Source organism: Gadus chalcogrammus, chromosome 22 (genome assembly GCF_026213295.1).
Source record: "Gadus chalcogrammus isolate NIFS_2021 chromosome 22, NIFS_Gcha_1.0, whole genome shotgun sequence".
NCBI classification, from domain to species: domain Eukaryota; kingdom Metazoa; phylum Chordata; class Actinopteri; order Gadiformes; family Gadidae; genus Gadus; species Gadus chalcogrammus.
Window position 1 is genome coordinate 8,261,497 of NC_079433.1, and position 20,084 is coordinate 8,281,580.

Sequence of the window (20,084 nt, forward strand, 5' to 3'; positions counted from 1 at the left end):
TATAAATATCCTAACAAACGGCTTCCCAGAAACTTTCTAAAAAGGCTAGAATCCCGTGCCAAACAACTCTTTGAATTAAATATTAGCCACCAATCATACTCTGGCAGCCCTTCATTACATTACAAGTCTAGTGGGAAGGCCAAGGCTTCGCATTTTTTTCAGGTACGGCTTTTAATGCAATACGTGTATTTCATGAGCGGCGGCAGTGGCGGGCGACATGACAGCGGTGTTTTACGTTCCACTCGTATTTCATGATTACTTAAATGGCCGCGGAGGGGATTTGGTTTTCGTCTGTTGTCACGTCGATTCCCCCGGTGAGGCGGCCATATTGGGACGGAGGCGTTTTTTAATGAAAGAAGGTTCTTTAAATGGTGAGGTAGGAGACAGAGCGGGACAGTTGGGGGAGGGAGGGGGGGGAGGGGGGGAGGGGGGGAGTGGGGGAGGCTGATAAGTGTGTTGAGAATCAATGTGGCAGCGTTGATTCGGTGACAGACTTAATTACCCACCTGTCGCGGAACGCTATAGGAATGCAGCTGCCGGTAAAACGCCACGCACGCCCTCTCTGACACAGATGGCGAGCACGCAGAAGCAGAGCCCTGAGTATGTGTGACACGTTTGGCTCTCCTGAGCCGGGCCCTATAGGAATACTGTGTGTTATTGTGGTTGCGTAATTGAGGTAGCGAGATAAACACGTCAAATCAAATATCCACACGTAAGCATCGTTAGTGGGCTGCTTTTAAAACCTGCTGTACTTTGTATTGAGGTACTGAATCTCTCAGCTCATATATAGAAGAAACAAAGACTTATATTTTTACTTGGTCAGCAAGCCCTATGACATTTCAAAAATCATATTTGCCCTCTCTTAATTTCATTAAAACAACAGTAGATCTATTGAACGGCAGCAGAAAAAGAGCAATCTCTTGAGCGGCCAGACGTTATTTGTAATAATTACCATAAGAATAAAAGCGCAATTGATAACAAATGGGAAATTACGAAAAAATACATTGAAAGAGGAGCTGAAAGGCTAAAAAGATGTCCGAGACTCTGTTTCTTATTAGGATGTTCACTTCGAGCTAATCAAAGGCCAGAAAATAACTAATTGTTTGTTTTCTAGCGCTACAGCCCCGGGCTGTTGATATGCTGCAGTGGAGCGTCTAGTAGCAACCAGCTCTACACCACAACACGTCCACTCAACTTCTATGTTTCAACCACTTAACCGCCCTGGTTGTTATTGTGTTCTGTGTGGAGAAATTCTTGAATAAAGAGAACAGGCTTTATTTTGCATTGAAATGCAGGAGCAATTCAGACGTGTCTCTCTCCGAAGTAACGATACAGAGGGGTATTTATCCAGTTGGTTAGGTAAACGTTTAGGACACAGGTGGCCGTCATTCACTATGTGTCCACTGTGTGTTGTGTTGTTGCCTGGCCGTAGACATCAGCACAGTAAGGATATAATTAGTTAGCCTCGAGGTTAGCCTTATGGTTATCTGCTGGGAATACATTGTATAGTTCACCTTTTGCCTGTTTAACTTTGAGTAGCGTTTTACTCACAAGCACTTTTATATACTTTTAAAATGATTAACTGCAACATTCACTTTAAAGCACATGATGTAAATGTTTCCATTAGAATTTATAGTTATTGAGTGTGAATAAGTTATTCGGTGTCTATTGCTTAATCCATTAGCTAGCCCAGAAACAAAACCTCCTCACTTAGCACCCGGATGCAAAATGAAAATTACCATTTTTATAAAATATAAAATATGGTAATTGCAGTTTTTAATTATTCGTGATTTATAAAAAATCCAACCTCAGGGACATCAATGTCTCTGGCAAAGCATATGTCAATGCATGCTAGATCTGATTGGCTCAGAAATCCCTTGATCGAACAGTGGACCTACAAACTATGATACAAAAGTGTGTACAGACAATATTGAATCAAACATTTTCATAAAATTCAGCTCTCTCGTTTGAAAGGAAGGAGATTTTACAGTTTCCGGCCATTTTGCTTTCGTTGAATCTCTGCGGTTATAGTTATGGCCTCCTATCTAAATCAACCCACATTGGCACTTCCCTCCCTGTGTCAAACAGTCTCAACATCAAACTGTTCTTTTGCTACATGGCTGATGAGTCCAGGTCACGGGAAGGACCTTTTCAAATATTAAAAAAAAAGTGTTGGTTTTAAGATGTGTGGACACAAAAGGGCATTATTATGTACAACTGCTAAATATAACGACGCAAACAATTAGTGTCCGCCCGGTGGATGAGAGAAGTGGCCAGCACAGCCTCTTTTTGGCCACTAGAGAGACCTGTGGTGGTTTCCAGTTTCCTGGTCCCTGCTCCGTCACTTGCGGCGTCATGTTCTCACCGCCGCTCATATGTGGACGACCAGCGGGGGCCCTGCGCTGGTTTCTTCGCACCTTTGAAACCATCTAAGCAGTGCCGGGCTAATTGGAGACCCTGTGCAGAGTGGGTCACACCTGTGTTAAATAAGTGGAGGACTGGTACTGTCCAAGGCCTTGGTGGATAAAGATAGTTTGTTATAAATGCTTGAAAAGGCAATTTACAGCCCTGACGACCAAGCAGGTTTTAAGATGTAACCAGTTCTGCAACACCTATTTTAACCATAATCCTATGCTTCTAATAGTTCAGTTCTAAATTCACAATCACAATCAGAATGAATCATTCATAATAAAAATAGTTGAGTATACCATTGAATGAATACATTTATGGTACATGAATACTTTTGTTTGTAATCGCTCCCTGCTATTCCTTCGCCTTCAACTCCAGCGAGTTCTATCATCATCCAATGCGGAAGTGACAAACATTGCAGTAGCACCGGGTGGCCACTACGAGTTGGTACCAAAAGTGAGCAATTCTTCATTGACTCACTTGTTAAACAGGCCGTTTTCATAGTCTTATTAAACCCTTTTACAGCCTGGTCCAAAAAAACATTCTAGTCAGTATGTTAAGTTCATATCTCCATGACAACACAATTTTTTTTTTAGCAGGCTAGTTTTTATTTTATTGGAGGTTTAAAATGTGTTAGTAATTAGGAGCGCAGCCTCTTGAGTGACAGCCAGCCGCTGACCCTCACCTCGCCTCGGAGGCTAGTTTTCAGGATTAGCACGCTATCTCCGTCATCTTGACCTCGACTGCGTTCATTCCTATTGTTCATTCCAGTGCCAAGATGCCTTGCTCTGCAGTCAACTGTACCAACCGATCGTTTAAAAACGAATGAGCTACGAGCTAATTCGGTGTACGTCACCTTTGGGCGTATCTCCCTCCCCCCGACATCAATGCCATTTTTTGGTTAGAGGGAATGAGGCGGAGTCAAAATATGACAAGATGGCGACCATCATAAGCCAAGAGAATTGGATGCAGTTGGAATAACTGAGGTCTGCCCGGATGCTACCTCCATTTTATATACTATGTTCCAAACCACCCCCACTAGCCCTCCCCCCCACACTGGCTGCTGAGCTCACCGCACACGCTTAACAAAACAGGCAGAATGAGGGATCCTTAGAGTCAATGGATTTATTTTGCTATGCTTTCATTTCCAGCAAGTTATGGTAGCCTTCGCTCTTAAATAATGTTGATGGATGAATTGATCTAATACACGCATGTGAGTGCGCACACACACTTACACACACACACAAGCACACACACACACACACACACATGCACACACACACACACACACACACACACATGCACACACACACACACACACACACACACACACACACACACACACACACACACACACACCCACACACACACACACACACACACACACACACACACACACGACAGACGCAATCATATTCATAAATACACAGAAACATATACATACACATACACACACATCTATAAATTCTTAAATACAATCACACACATACATAAACACACCAAACTAAATATACACTTTTGGTGTGTGATTGTGTGTGTTTGAGCAAGGTATGTGTGTTGCAACATGCTTTGCGGAACGAATATCTTACATTCTGCCACCAGTAAAGCCGGGATATAATGCAGTAGGATGAAAAACAATGATTGGAGTCCTCACTAGACAATAAAAGTGATTTTGGACTGCTGGTTGCCTGACTACAATGGATCCAATTTGTTTGTACAAGAAAAAAGGAAAGAAATACAAAGTGGACGACGAAATCCGTACGAAAGAATGAACTGAAAAGAAAAGGAACATTAGAGTTCTAACGGAGCCAATCAGAGGCGTTGATTGCTTTAAGGGTAGGGTACAGCTTATGTTACTCGTGTTACATACAAGACCTATGAATGCTCCATTTCTATCCATGGTATCATGGTTAGTATCATGGTGTCATCCGTATGGTTGATGGATTGAAGGATTCACTTTATTAATCCCCAAGAGGAAAGTTTTATGAACACGCACTGAACTCACCATAGAACAAACACATGAACCACACACCGACACTGCACTCAACAAGGCAAGGTCAGCCACACATGGCATTGCACAGGCAATTCATGTTTAAATAATGTATGTATAATAAACTGGTAAAATAATACACATTAAAAATATTAACATGTAACCCATTTGAAAAATGCTGTTGATTTCCAAAGCAATACTCATTAATCAATAATAAAATAGTGTTTTTCTGTAATTCCAAACAAACCCGCTGAAAAAACTGTTATTCAGAGCTGGTCCGACAACCAGCCATGTAACGTTTGCATGAACAAAGGTATGAATGAATTACAAATGACGTGTGGGGTTTACAACAAGACTGAACCATAATCATAAAACACTGGGTGGTTATCCGTGCAGCTGCCATGGAGCTGAGCACTGGTCTGTTGGGAGACAACGTGAGCTGGCAGGTAGACAGCTCTTAAACAGCTCTGAAGGTTCATGTGTTTCACCTTCAGTGGGCGATTCAGGACTCAAACTACAACTGTCATAAGATCAATTCTTTGAGTTGGGATGGATGTGGAGGCAATTTTTTCTGCATTATATTTTAATATTATTTGATTTTCATATTTATTTGTAGTTTCTTTATTGTGCGAGGACATGACATTGACATGCATTTCCAGTTGAGCATTATTTATTGAAAATGTTTGTCACAGGAGAGTTTAAGTTGTGTCTCTTGGCAGTTGCACAATGTTGCCAAGGCAGAAATCATCCCAGGGATTAATTTATCACTCATTAATCTAATCTATAAATTTAGCTCTAATCACGTCAGGGAAACTGTTGATACAAGCTTAGTCACAGGAGACAGTTATGTGTTGTTTTTTTTCACATCTAATGGGAGAGTATTCTGTTGTGAATGGGGATTAATTGAACCAGGGTAATTGTTCAGTAATTATGTGTAATTTGGCCACACCCAATATTGAGAAGCACATTAAACTATGTTGCTAGGAACTTTAGTTTAGGGGGGAAAAGGACATTGCAAAGCAGGGCTTTTGAAGATTTATTCTTTGTTGTGTTTGATTGCTTTTTCGGATTTATGTTTGGACCATTTAATGGGATATTCTGAGTTTCAAAATAATTGACTTCTAAAACCCTCGTTTTTCGTTTCCAATGTTTGTTGGGGTAGGAGCGGTGGACTTAAGTTGATTTTAGAATCATTCCTGCCTTTATATTGCAACTGGAGCAGTTTTGTTTATTTATCTTTTGAGAATGGCTATAAGGGCTCTCTTTTGATACATTTAAAACGCTATAATGTGAAGAGCATTAAAAATGCAGGATGATATGAGGTTTTCTACAGCCGCATGTACATGTCTTTGTGTCTGTATGAAGTAATTGGCAGTTTGATAGCCGATTGATCCAGGTAGAGACCAAGACCATCATTTAACAATCAGGATTGAATACGAGGTCTGAACTTTTTCAAAATCTTATTATAACAGTGCTGAAAATGTTCTCAGTACAATATTAAGTTGCTGTGGCTGAGTAGTTATACACATTTCAGTGTAGGGTCTTCTTCTCTGAGCTAGTTTTAAGTGTTGTTTTTACAACTGTTATAGTCGTGGTATATCTTCCATGCACCAGGCAACTAAAAAATTAAGACAATAAGACAGCAAGACAAGTTAAAGAAGGCAAAAAAAAAATACATACATAGAAACAAACCAAGAGATACATAGTTGAGTTGACGGTCGCCCGGCTGGGCACGTTAACATGACAATGACCAAGATATTGGTTGGCCCAAGATGGTCCGATTTTTTTTAACACCTGGAGTTTCCCACTGATCTATGCATTCATTCTGCAGCATGTTGGGCTGTATTAAGATGCTCTCCAGATGTACTCCACTGAGATCAAAACTCCTCAAGAACAATCTGTTTTAAAACATAGAAATGTCCATTTGAAGTGACGCAAACGTTTTAGGTTTATATGGTTTATTCTGCTCAGTCAACCTTCAGAGGCTTTTATTTGCAAAATAAATATGAAAAGGTTGACCTGCATTGGGCGATTCTATATCCTCAACTGGTCTTGCAGGGATGATTGCTCTCTGAGTTGCATAACGTTTCCCCATTTAAATAGTGAAATTCACGAGCATCAGTGGATTTCTTTGTAACTACTTCAATAGAGTCCTTTTAAGCTATGGGCCTTAACTCTGATTAAATGGAGCATTGCAGATGTGACTCTGAAGCACTCATTGTAGACAGTTTTTTTTCTCTGTTTAGATATTTTTTTTTGCTTTGGCTTGCTGACTTTGGCTAACTCTTAAGAATATGCAGGTGGAGCACTGGCAAGCAAAAAAACAATCTTTCTACTTTTGAATACTTTTAGTCTGCCTCTTGTGGAACAATAAGGTTATAATCAACTAAATCAAATACAATTTAGTCAGAAAAGAGTCCATAAAACATTGACATAATGCCAAGGTGCGGTTCTAGTAATGAACACCTCGTTGCGAAGTAAATCATTCTGCGTGAGTGCTGATTTTCCTTTGGTTTCTGATTAAGTAGGATTGAAAATACAACAGACAAAAAGTGCCATCAGTCAGGTCAACCAAGCAAACAACGCAAAACTTTGCCTATCTGTGCCAATGATAGTCCCTGGGTCTATTTTGACAGGACCAATTCTGAATGTCAAAAACCTGCGCGTTGTCCCTGTTGTCAAAACTACTTGACAGATGTCTGGGGTTATTTTGAACCTACCGTCTGTGATGCCTGCCGTCGGATATGAAAGAGTGTTGCACAACCAGCCCCCACTTGGACACACTCTGCTAGACCCCTGTGACCCCCCCGTGGAGCCTTGCTGAGGGTTTCATCATAGTTATATGGTTACTATGACTACAGACAACACGCTTGTGACGCTCACTCAATCTTACAGGGATAATTTCTGTTCCTGGCATTTATCAGGAGAGAGAATTGGTTCGGTAAATCCGTAAATGAAAGAACTGGACGACTAGGGCTATGAAATGTGGTGATTTATTTTCTGGAATTTAAGATGTCTGTGTTTTTGTATCCAACATACTAACAAAACATTCATACATATTTGAGTATGATTTATATCAACATATAGTGCATTATCAGAAAATGGGCCAATTAATGGAAAATACTTTGTTCAATCGTTGCCTCCTCAAGGTTAGAAATCAAAAACAGGAGGCTATCTGTTAGTCTTATTGTTAGTCAATAAATGACAGGCATGATTGCCAAGACAGATATTTGTTTAAGTCTGTCATTTCTCTGGCACATTTAAGAAAAAGAAAGCTAGTTTTAACCTAATCCTGAGTCCAAAACCCTTAGGAAGGAAATAGGACACAAGAACGCATAGAGCACCCATTGTCAAGGAATGAGGTTCCTTGATAGATTTATTAAAAGCATTTAGTTATTTAGTCCGTACAACTATTCATGTCATATCTTACAAGTAGACTATATTGACTATAATTTTTTCATAACAAATTTTTCTCAAAATGTTAATCTCTCAATCATGAGAGAAATTATGAGAATCAAGAGAGAGAAAATAAATTACCCCCCTTTTTTAAAAAAAAAAAGGGAGAAGGAGGACTATATAAAGATTATGGAGAAATTTAATTTCCACCAAGTTTGGTCAAATAGATGCCACTAAATTCTACTAACTGCGCCTGTAAGGCAGGGCTTACAACTAATTAGACTGTAGAGTAGACCAAAGAGGTCCTTCTGAGGTTAGAAACCAAGGCAAAAATATATCCACTCCTTAATACCTTCCTGTAAACTGCTCTTCATGCATTTCCTTTCATTCCAACTACATAGACAGCGGCCATCACAAATGAGTCACTCGAAATGTTGCTGTGTTCGACTTTAATGGCAATGCTTTCATTCTGGGTAAACTCAAATTGTATTGCTACATAAACTAATTGCACTGAACTAAGCCCCTCTCTCTCTCTCTCTCTCTCTCTCTCTCTCCCTCTCTCTCTCTCTCTCTCTCTCTCTCTCTCTCTCTCTCTCTCTCTCTCTCTCTCTCTCTCTCTCTCTCTCTCTCTCTCTCTCTCTCTCTCTCTCTCTCTCTCTCTCTCTCTCATTCTTTCAACTAGACAATTAGTATAAACTTTCTTCAACAATAGCTTTTCCACAATTGGAGTGTCCTCCATCAATGATACATGTTTGTAAGGTTGGATAGTTATTGGTATTCCTTCACTATTGTGTCACACCGCACAAGTACACATTTGCATTTCAGGTTTTTCCAAACTAAATTTCTAAGCTTTTCAAAGGTAACACACAAACAGACAAAGAGATGCCTTTGTATGGAGCATCTGGCCATTGCAGTCAATAGCTTTATCTTTTTTTCCTGTGGAAAATGCCTCTTAGAGAAATACAAAAGCTTTTAGCTGGGGCATTATTCTTTATCTTCTGTTTTGTAACTATCGCATTTGGGTGTTTTTCTCGATCAGACCTCTGCTAAACTTTTAGAAGAAGAAGACATATTTGGGACATTAACTAGGGGCTTGTTGCTCAGCCGTGGCCATCTTGACAAAAGGAATCATGCATCGTTGTCTACACTCCATTTTGTTTTTTATGTTCGCTGCCTCTTGGTAATAGGCAATTACACTACAGTGTTGAAAGAGGTGGTTACTACAACAACAAAGAACAGGACGGCACAGCATTCTAAACATTGTCATTGTAATTATCTTTTATTTTTTTATGTTTATAATGATATCACCTACTAAAGCTCTACTGCTGTCATGCGGCAGCGTGTGTACTTTTGTTTACATTTTTAATTGTACGGCTCCAATGTAAGATTGTGCCTCGTTTAACATGGCCCCCATGTCTTTACCCTGGACATGGGTCGCTTTATACGGTCGAAAACAAGAGAGCCGTGTGGGACAGTACCACACTTGTTCAGGGAAAATGTAATCACACATGCGTGGGAGGGAGCCCTCTGCAATTTGCTAATAGAATGCCGGTTTAATGTATCACAGTCCGCTCTTACACTATGGATGAATATTAGTGATTATAAATCAAATGGCAAAATGCATCAATCTTTTTTTGGTATCCAGAATAAATCCAGATGCATGAACCTATTTAAAGATATCGCAGGGTGGGTACCTTAATCTGTGCCAATCCATCATTTTTAAATTGAACAATGTCATATGATTTGTATTTTCAACTATTACTACTGACGGGGAGGGAGAATTGTGGTTTATCGTCTCTGGAGACCTGGGTCCCGGTCCTGTTTATGGTCTGCAGCATGGTAACGTAATGATGCGTTTTTGGAAAGGTAACTAGGTCATTGGAATTGTTAAGTCAAGTATAAGCCCTGACCAGATGCCAGCCAGCATTTCTGTGGGCCAGTGGAGGGAGACGATGTTTAGGATGATCTGGAGACCTTGGTTCAACTCCTTCTGAATTCGGTCTCCATGGAAACATACTGGAACAGTGGAAATCGACCGATGTTATGAGAACTGTGATGTCAATTATAACCCCTGTCCAGAGGGCAGGTGTCTCTAGTGGCGAACGCTGCCGTTCACCTCCACTGCAGACCTCGGTTCAGTCGAGAACGCTCCCCTTGGAAACCAAATAGATTTTCGCAAACCATGTCATTTGTACAAACTCGGAGAAGATCGTGAACAGTGATGATTAGCTCCCGGGTTAAGCTTGTGCTGAGGTCGGTCACCATAGAGACCAAACGTCCCGTTAGAGTCATGTGAATTGTAAATGTCATTTTAAACTTTGACCATGTGATGACAGGGGTCTCGGTGGTACGTTCGAGACGTTCGGTGGTACCTGCCGGTTATAAGTTATGGAGACGTCGGCTCCAAAGTAGTCTTTAAGCTTGTTAATGTAGAAACGTAACAATATCATGAGAATGTTATGCAATGTCAATTTTGCCCTCCAACTATATGTTAGCCAGCGATCCAGTAGGGAGTGCTGCTGTCCTTCAGCACTTTAGACCTGGGGCCCGTTTCAGAAAGCAGGTTTAGTGAAAACTCTGAGTTAGTTAACCCTGAGATGAGGGAAACAGTTACCCTGGCAACATACTCCGTGAACCTAACCTGCTCGCTGGCAGGTTTTCTTCAACTAACCCCGAGTTTCTCCTGCTCTTAAGTTGAAGCCTGCAGACTGAAGGCAGTGGCAGACATGGCGTGTCCTTTTATTGAAGAGCCAGTTGATGTCGAGGCGCAGATACTTGGATGTTTTATCATTCCCTGATGAGTAGCTACCTGTTTGAGCGTTTCCGTTTCTCTGCATCATCAATAATTAATATAAACAATATTCTCAGCCCTCACATCGCTCACATGACACATCGTGGACACGCTCAGTTCCGAGCAAATTCTTTGTATTGCACTTCGTTTTTTTGCCAACGGCAGTTTTTTGTAAGCCTATAACGTCGGTGATGCAGAGCATGTGTCCAAGGAAACTGTCTGTCGGGCTGTCCGAAATGTGACACTTGCACTGAAACGGCTACTATGCACGTTTGTAGTGTTCCCCAGTCACAGACCCACCAGACTTCTCAGAGAAGAGTTCCACAGAATTGCAGGTATCAGTCTAAGCAGTAATTCATTCATGTCATAAAGCTTTGAGACTTGAAGCACTAATCAATCAATTTTATATATTTTAGGGTTTCCAGGTGTGATTGGCTGCATAGATGGCACTCACATTCCTATCATAGCTCCTTCCATAAATGAAGGAGATTATGTGAATAGGAAATCTGTCCACAGCATTAATGTACAGGTAGGCCTAAATAGTAGCCTTTAACATTCCAAATTAAATATGCTTCACTATACAGCTAATTACTGTTCTCCACTGTGAAGATCATATGTGACGCAGCCCACATGATAAATAATGTGGAAGCGAAGTGGCCTGGGTCTGTGTATGACTCACGAATGTTTCGTGAGTCTACACTGAGTGCCAGATTTGCCCGTGGTGAGTTTATATATATAGTTTATATATCCAGTATATAGTTATATCCTATGATCAATATTTTGTTTCCTCCTATTATAACTGAAACAATAAAGTGTATAATTGTATTATCAGGAGAGTTTGATGGTTATCTACTCGGAGACAGAGGGTACCCCTGCCAGGGCTATCTGCTGACCCCTTACCCCCCTGACCCTTGCCCACAGTAACACTACAACTTGGCTCACTGCAGGACACGAGCCAGAGTTGAGATGACCATCGGCATACTCAAGGCCCGGTTCCAGTGCCTTCGTAGGCTCAGGGTCACCCCGGAAAGGGCTTGTGACATTATAGTGGCATGTTTGGTTCTCCACAACATTGCCACTATTAGAGGAGAACAATGTCCTACTCTTTCCCCCAATGATCCAGATAATAATCCTGACCCCCCCTGCTGATGCACGAGATGGAAGAGCTGTTAGAGACATGATATGCTTCAATCATTTCTAACTGACTCTGCCTTTTTTCTGTTGGCTATAATGGAGGTCAAATTTTAAGATAACCAGAAAACACAAATTTGGAGACTTGTATGTATAAAAGGCATTTAGGTGTTGCTTTCATATAGACAATGTTAAATACTGGCAGTGTTGGGATTTTTCTTTGTTTAGCAGATTTCCCTAATTACTTAAATATATCTATCACATGTTCAATGCAGCCACTAAATGCTGTTTAATGAGGGCAGGCTAAACAACATCACAATTGCTTGTACTTAAATTATACCTATATCTGTTTGAACTACATTTTTATATTTCATTTTTAGTTGCAGCCATGTCCGTTTGGGGCCCGTTGGGTTGCACCTGTGCGCACAAACACACATATGGAATATAATTGTTGAATAAGTGGAACATTCAAGAGAAAACATTTTCTTTTTCTCAAATAGGCTACTCTGACTCGGTCAGCTATTTTTTTCCACGCGAGCTCACGCTTTTTGGCTGCTGCCATAGTATTGCTTTTTAGTAAAAAGATATGCTCGCTTTCTGCATATGCAGTCATTAAGATTTGCAACTCCGCTGGGGAGAAGTAGGAGGATCGAGGCTTGTTAGTACTTGTTGCCATGGTGAATCATGTTATCTGTGTTCCATTGATGAGGGCTTTTTATATCCTCATGCACGAGCTTCACTCAGAGTTACCTTGACTCAGAGTTGATTGAACTAAGCGTTATCACCTGTTCTGAAACCGAAAATTCAGAGTTTTACAGCTCAGAGTTGGTCAACCTAGAGTTAAGGTTTTAACTTAGAGTTTGTTGAACCTGCTTTCTGAAACGGGCCCCAGTTCAAGTCCTACAGACTCTAACCAAACCATAGTCAGTGTCTCAGTGGCTGATCAGTTCTGGATACCCAGGTTCAAGCACGCCATTTTAACACATGTAAATAGTTTGCAGATCGTTCCCTTACCATTTATGAAATTATTAATATAGATAGATGGGAAACAGTGTTCAATAAATTATGAATTCACTAGGATTTTACAATTTACTGCTACTTTATGAATGTATCAAAGTTGCAGTTTCTCAAAAAGTGCATCCCAGTTTGTATTTATCACCTTTAGTTTTGTTTCACACTGTACAGTTCACGGTCACAGTCAAGTAATAGATTGTTGCAGATCCAGAATTCACTTCTGGCAGAAACCTTACAAATGAGTCTGCTGTTTCCTCCAGTGCATGAACTGATGTTGTCAGTGGCACTCCAGAGGGATGTGCCAAAGGTAACACTGTATAATTAAAAAAGAAAAGGCCATGTGTTACGTTCATGGAATGACAGTTCTAAAAGTATCCCTATGGATAGGATTTAGAATTCTGGCTAAATTGGAGAAATGTCATCTATTCTATATTGCCTGCTGAGAGATTTACAATATAGCTTTACACCTACAAAAAACGACAGAAGAGGTGCAGTTTGCTTGAACCCATATGCTTTTACCAGAACCATATGTACGTGAAAGAACCCTGCGAGAGGTTAAAGGTCTGTGTGCACAGATAAGGTCAGGAACCTTTTTCCCTTGGTGAAAAGCATCAGGCTGCTTTATTAACAGAGTTCCAGCAGAGTTCTAGTGCCAGTGGCTGCTTTTTGCGGAGAGAGATTGTGCAAAGGATGTGTGCTATATTCCTATTTGAGTGATATGCAGCTTAGTGGGGCAGGAGCATGTATTTCAGACAAATACATGCGTTTTGAACATATGCTTATGTAGCTGAGGCCATGCTACACACCAACTAGGTGGCTTGCACACTCCACCTAGGTGACACTCCCACACTGAGGACGGCGTGGAAATAATTGCTCTGGGGGGCAACATAATGCTTTCGCAAAACTTTGCAGTGGAGAAATGCACTGATACTTTTATTACAGCTTTAATAGCGTCTTCCTAGCTTATGGGGCTCATCGCCTATTAAATGGACCATGGTGCCAGTGGTGACGCGATGCAGTTTATTGTCACTCATCATCGTCGTTTTATGATTTCCCACAACACGGTTCCCACGCGTGTTGTGTCAAACTAAGAAGAGACTCAAATTAATAATTTAATAAATGTATAAAGAACTTGCTCACTTCTGAAACAAATAAAACAACGGCTTACACGGGTCAAGTTTTAATGTTTAAATGTAAACGCACATTTAAATACATTTGGGAGGGGCGCCCCCCAGTGAAGTGACCAGGGTTTGATTCCTGACTGTGGTCCTTTGCTGAATGTCCCCCCCTCTATCTCCCATACCTTCCTGTCTTACTCTTCAATAAAAAGGATAAAACATTCAAAAATATTTCAATACATTTGGGAAACAACGGGTGTTTGTGGTGAACCTGAGGTGATACATGAGTCCCATGGGGAGGGGGATGTTTTCTAACCGTGTGCTCACACCAAAAGCAAAGGCGTGTCACGATTACATACGAAGTAAATGCAAAGATTAAAATAGAAATACATTTTCGCGGATGGCTTGAAGGACATGGTGCGAACGACATGGTTCACGCGTATTTCGCGTGAACCTACTTGCTCGAACGATGCAAAATTTGAAAAAGCAAAGTTGAAATATTTTAACTTTCCCGCAAATTTAGCTCAATGCTGAATCATTCGCACGAGAAAAGTTTGCAGTCCGCAACTTTGCTTTTTGGTGTGAACGCACCTTTAGGCTAAACGGGGCCGACACCACCTCAAACCAAACGCATTGATTGATGTCAAATCTTTATCCTAAACCTCAATTCCTTACCCCACGGGATGTCAAGAGACTCCTGGCAGACAATTCAGTATCTGCTAAATAACTGCGATGCTTGACCGACCTAAAGATTAAAGCCTCCAAAACCTCTGGGTCATATGATGCGTGTTTAATGCTGCTGCTCACTATATAAGAGTACCGCCTATTTCTCTTGCTCAGTTAGATGAAGAGCAGTGGGCATACTTTAAGAAACCTAGCCTCCTGTGTAGCATAGTGTGAGAGTGAAGCACTGTGAACCAAAGTGAAATGAAAGGGAAAGTCAAGAGGAATCACAGTGGACCAGAAGCACATAGTTATATATGACTTAGGTCACAGAACAACTGTTGTCAGCACTATATATAAATATATATATATATATTAGAGCTGTCAAGCGATTCAAATATTTAATCGTGATTAATCGCATTAATGTCATAGTTAACTCACATTAATCACGATTAATCACAAATTATTTTTCTATGCTAAATATCCCTTGATTTTTTGTCCCATAATTCTTCTCATTTTAATTCTCTTATCAACATGGTGAAGTGCATCGGCTTGCCTTGTGCAAATGATTTTTTATTGATAACAACATTGGCATATACTGATCAAAACAGGACCATACAAAAAAAGAGCCTGTAGTGCAATTAAACGACTGCTTTGAACAAATGTCATTTGAACATAGCAGTCAGGCTACTGCTTCTTTGTTTTGAGCCAAAGATTTATTTATTTATTTTTTAATAAAATAATTGCGTTAATCGCGCGATACATTTTTTAATGCCGTTAAATTTGGTTTGAGTTAACGCCGTTAATAACGCATTTAACTGACAGCTCTAATATATATATATATGTATATATATTTTTGATATATACTCACGACAGGTCAGAACTCTGAAATCTTTGTGTTTGTCATATTTCAGATTATTCATGCCTCTCATATCGGCGAGAAGGGTTTAAAAGGTGAACTGAAGTCCATGTCTTTCAAATAGCTATTTGGCCATTTCAGAGACAGTGATGCCCCCAACTCTGTGAATTCTCATTCGTGTCATTCTCCGCAATGGAGGGGCAAGAGACTCTTATCATTTCTACATATTCAGAGTAAGTGGTGGGGGCGAGGCAGAGGTAAATAGAGAATTTATAAGCCACGCGGAAATTAAACGGCGGGACCAGGGAGATAGAATGAGTTTTCAGAAGCCGTTGGCCCCTGGGTGGGTGTATATGTGTGTGTGTGTGTGGGGGGGGGGGGGGGGGGAGGGGGGGGTGACAGGGAGTGTCAGAGTCCCCGCTGCTAAGCTCCCATTCAGAGAAAAAGTGGGGGAACCAAAGAGGAGTGAAACGAGGGTGGTGCGAAAGAGAGAGAGAGAGAGAGAGAGAGAGAGAGAGAGAGAGAGAGAGAGAGAGAGAGAGAGAGAGAGAGAGAGAGAGACCAAATAAACAGAATGACGAAGATAAAGCTTTTGATAGCTTTTTGTTCAAATTCCCATGTGTTTATGTGTGTGTGCACGCGCATGTTTTTTTGTTTTTTACGAAGGCACAAGCAGGTTGGTGAGAGGTCGACTCAGCACGCCGGTAGCTAGAATCCTCAATGGCACACTTTATGTAGCAAACTCCATTCATGCCTCTTGGTTTTCATTTGGGTTGATGCCGGCGTTCTTGCTCCTAGTCTTTGCATCCATGTGTTTGGCCTTCAGGTCACCATGGTCGCTAGTACTTATGTCCCACAGTGTAGAACACAATATGATTCAGACCTTGTGTTTCTTTTTCTCAGACAACAGTCCTCTGATAAGCAGCCATTCAACCTTTTTAGTGCCGTGACTTCTGTTTTGGTTTTTCATTTTCCTCAAATCGTATTTATTTAGATGCCCTCAAAGGATGGCCTGAGGACCAATTCTTTTGATTGCTAGCACGCAATCAAAACACTCCAAATCTCTCCAAATCGCAGCGGCTTCTCTGGCGGCAATAGCACAGCATTATAAGCGCCCTCTTCAGCCTCATCAAAGTACCTGAGCACTGTTATTATGGGATGGCCATTTTCGTAGACAGTGTACAAGCCGCTGGGACCTCTTGGGTGACGATGCGGACGCCAATGTCAACAACATGGTGATCAAACCATTCGAGGGGACTCAGCGCATGCTCCAAATAGGCAACGGCCCTATTTACTGGAAGTGGAATGGAATGCACGGTAGGAAAAGTGAAAATAACATTATTGAAGAATATTCTCTCTTTTGAGCGATGCACTCAAATTATTTTTGCATTTTTTGGGGGTTAATCTTCAAAATCAAATGCACTTTATGTGTAACGGGGGGGTTAGGCAGAACCCAAGTGCACAGACAGACGACAGTTATAGGACAGTTTCAAGGATTTATTCAGGTACAGGATCGGGTAGGCAGAGAGCAGACAGTAAAGTCACCGACAGGTGGGCAGGGAATCGTCGGTGGGTCAGCAGGCGAAGAGTCGGGTGCGCAGAAGAGCAGATCGGGAGTCGGGTACTGGAGAGCAGACAGACCGACAGGGACTCGATGTCGGGAGGGAGGTCAGGCAGGCGAAGGGTCGATAACAGGAAGTCAGGCAGGTGGATCAGGAGAGGGGGACAGAGGAGCAGACAGACCGGCAGGGACTGGACGGCAGGCAGGAGGTCAGACAGGCGAGGGTTCGTTAACAGGAAGAGTGGAGTAAACAAAGTCAATCGGGGGTTGCAGGAAAGTTATGAATGAAACAAGAGACAATCTGGAAAGGACTGAGTGAAAGGAGAGGACTGTTATAGGGGGAGCACAGGTGAAGGTGGTTGGGTTAATTAGGGGAGATCAGGGTTGCCGGCAGGTGAATGGGAAAACCAGGGGCGGATCATGACAGTATCCCCCCCCCGGTAAGGGACGGCTCCAGACGTCCTAGATCGAACTGGGAGGGTGGAGGGGGCCCGGAGGAGGGTTAGAAGTCCTCCGAGGCATCGGAGACTGTGTCATCTGTAGACGAGGAGGACGCGACATCTGAGTGCCTTCTCCTCGGGAGGTCAGAAGAACCTCCCGCAGATGGAACCGTAGCGGGCGGATGAGAGGACGGGGCAGGTTGGTCAGGATGGGACCGGTGGAAGGCAGAGATGAGACGGAAGTCCATGATGAAGCGAGCCGGGATCCAGGAGCGCTCCTGCGGACCGTACCCCTCCCAGTCCACCAGATACTGGACCCCACGTCCACGGCGGCGGGGAGCGGAGGAGACGCCGGACAGTAAACACCGGACCTCCGTCGACGAGCTGAGGGGGAGGAGGGGGCGGAACGGGAGGAGCCAGAGGACTCTCCTGGACGGGTTTGGTCTCCAGATCTTGATCGACCCTCTCGGTCTTTCCATTGGAAGACAGACTGGCGGTAGCCCCGACTAGGCTGCAGAATTCCCAGAAGGCCGAGGTGAATTGGGGCCCCCGGTCAGAGACGACATCTGTAGGTATCCCATGGAGGCGGAAAACGTGGTGGAGGAGCAGTTCTGAAGTCTCCCTGGCAGAGGGGAGTTTAGTAAGGGGGATGAAATGGGCCAACTTACTATATCGATCTACGAGGGTAAGGACGACGGTGTGGCCCTTGGATGCAGGCAAACCAGTCACAAAGTCCAGAGAGATATGCGACCAGGGACGATGGGGGATGGGCAAGGGGTGCAGGAAGCCGGCACGTGGGCGGCGAGAGGTCTTATTCTGGTTACAAACAGGACACACGTTGGTGAGGCCCGGACATCCTCATCCAGTGACGGCCACCAGAAGCGCCGTCGCAGGAAGTCCCAGGTCCACTGGATGCTGGGATGGCAGGTGAGCCGGGAAGCATGGCCCCACTGGAGCACGTCAGAATGGAGGTGTGATGGTACAAACAGGCGGTCAGGGGGACAGGAACTGGGAGCTGGCTTGTCCACAGTGGCGGTTCGTACCTTCTCCTCTATCTCCCAGGTGATGGAAGCAACAAGGCAGAAGTCTGGGACGATGGTGGAAGGCTTGACCGTCTCATCGGGACACTCGGGGAACTGTCGGGAGAGAGCATCAGGTTTTAGGTTACGAGAACCGGGTCGATAGGACAAGGTGAAGTTGAACCGGTCGAAGAACAGTGACCAGCGGGCCTGTCTGGAGTTCAACCTCTTGGCGGAACGGATATACTCTAGGTTCCGGTGATCAGTCCAGACCAAAAACTGAACCTTGGTTCCTTCTAACCAGTGGCTCCACTCCTCCAAAGCCAGCTTCACCGCCAGAAGCTCCCTGGTGCCGATATCGTAGTTTCTCTCCTAGGGGGCTAGACAGCGAGAGAAAAAGGCGCAGGAGTGGATCTTTTGGTCGATGGAAGAACGCTGGGAGAGAATCGCCCCTACTCCCACACCGGATGCGTCCACCTCCACAATGAACTGCCGGTCGTGTTTGGGGATCTGAAGGATGGGGGCGGTGGTGAAGCGGGTCTTGAGGGTCTCGAAGGAGTTTTGTGCCTCGTTAGGGTGCACTCACACTAGGCCATCTGGCCGTGGCCGTTGGCCGTTTTCACACCTAACCGTGCTCAACTGGCCCCATTGTTCTCTGGCCTGCATTCACACTAGGCCATCTGGCCGTGGCCGTTGGCCGTCGCAACTTTGGCCTGGCCACGGTAGGCTCTTGTACATACGTCATCACGTCGTAACACGTCATCACCAAGCGTCCGCTGCATGGACCATAATAATATAATATTTGTCCCGACACTGGGCCATTGTTCGGTGGTGTCCTCGACTTTGCATACGGTCGCGGATTCTCCAAAATACATCCGTACCGTACCGTACCGTAGCAGCACACCTCTCCCAAGTGGCCAAGTTGGCCTGGCCTGGCCAGCCTGGCCACACTCACACTGGCAGATTTGAGCACAGTTAGGTGTGAAAACGGCCACGGCCACGGCCAGATGGCCTAGTGTGAGTGCACCCTTAGACCAACAGAAGGGGACCTTGGGTGAGGTGAGGGCCGAGAGAGGGGACGCGTTGGAGCTGAAGCCTCTGATGAAGCACTGGTAGAAGTTGGCGAACCCCAAGAAACGCTGCAGCTGCTTGCGTGTTTCCGGGGGAGCCCAGGAAACACGCTCCAGACAAAGGCATCTGCTAAACAAATGTAATGTAATGTAATTCAATTGAGGGAATAACTAAACTGCCCACCCCCCCCATTTTATTTAATTTTCCCGCCACCCAATTACTGCGTCTTGCTTTAGCATGTGTGTCTGGGAATTTCCCCCCTGCACACAAGGTTGCAATAGTGGCTCAAAACAAACTCATTATCTCCTGAGTACCTGCGTGGAGTTAACATGCAAATGGCCCCAGTACCCTGAAATTCCCTTGAAAAAAAAACCTGTCAAACCCCTGTGCGTGTCTCAAAAGTCTCCTGAATTTATGTTTTGACACACTGAGCCAGGGGAATAAATGCTGAGCATAAATGCAGTATCCAGACATTCAAATGTCAAACCATACCCCATGTATGTCCCAATGAACATAGTCTGGCTGTTTTTTATGTAATATATTTTGAATCTGTTATACACAAGTAGGTGCTCCATATTTGAGTTGGTCTGACCTTTTTTTGAATATCTTATAATCATATGTT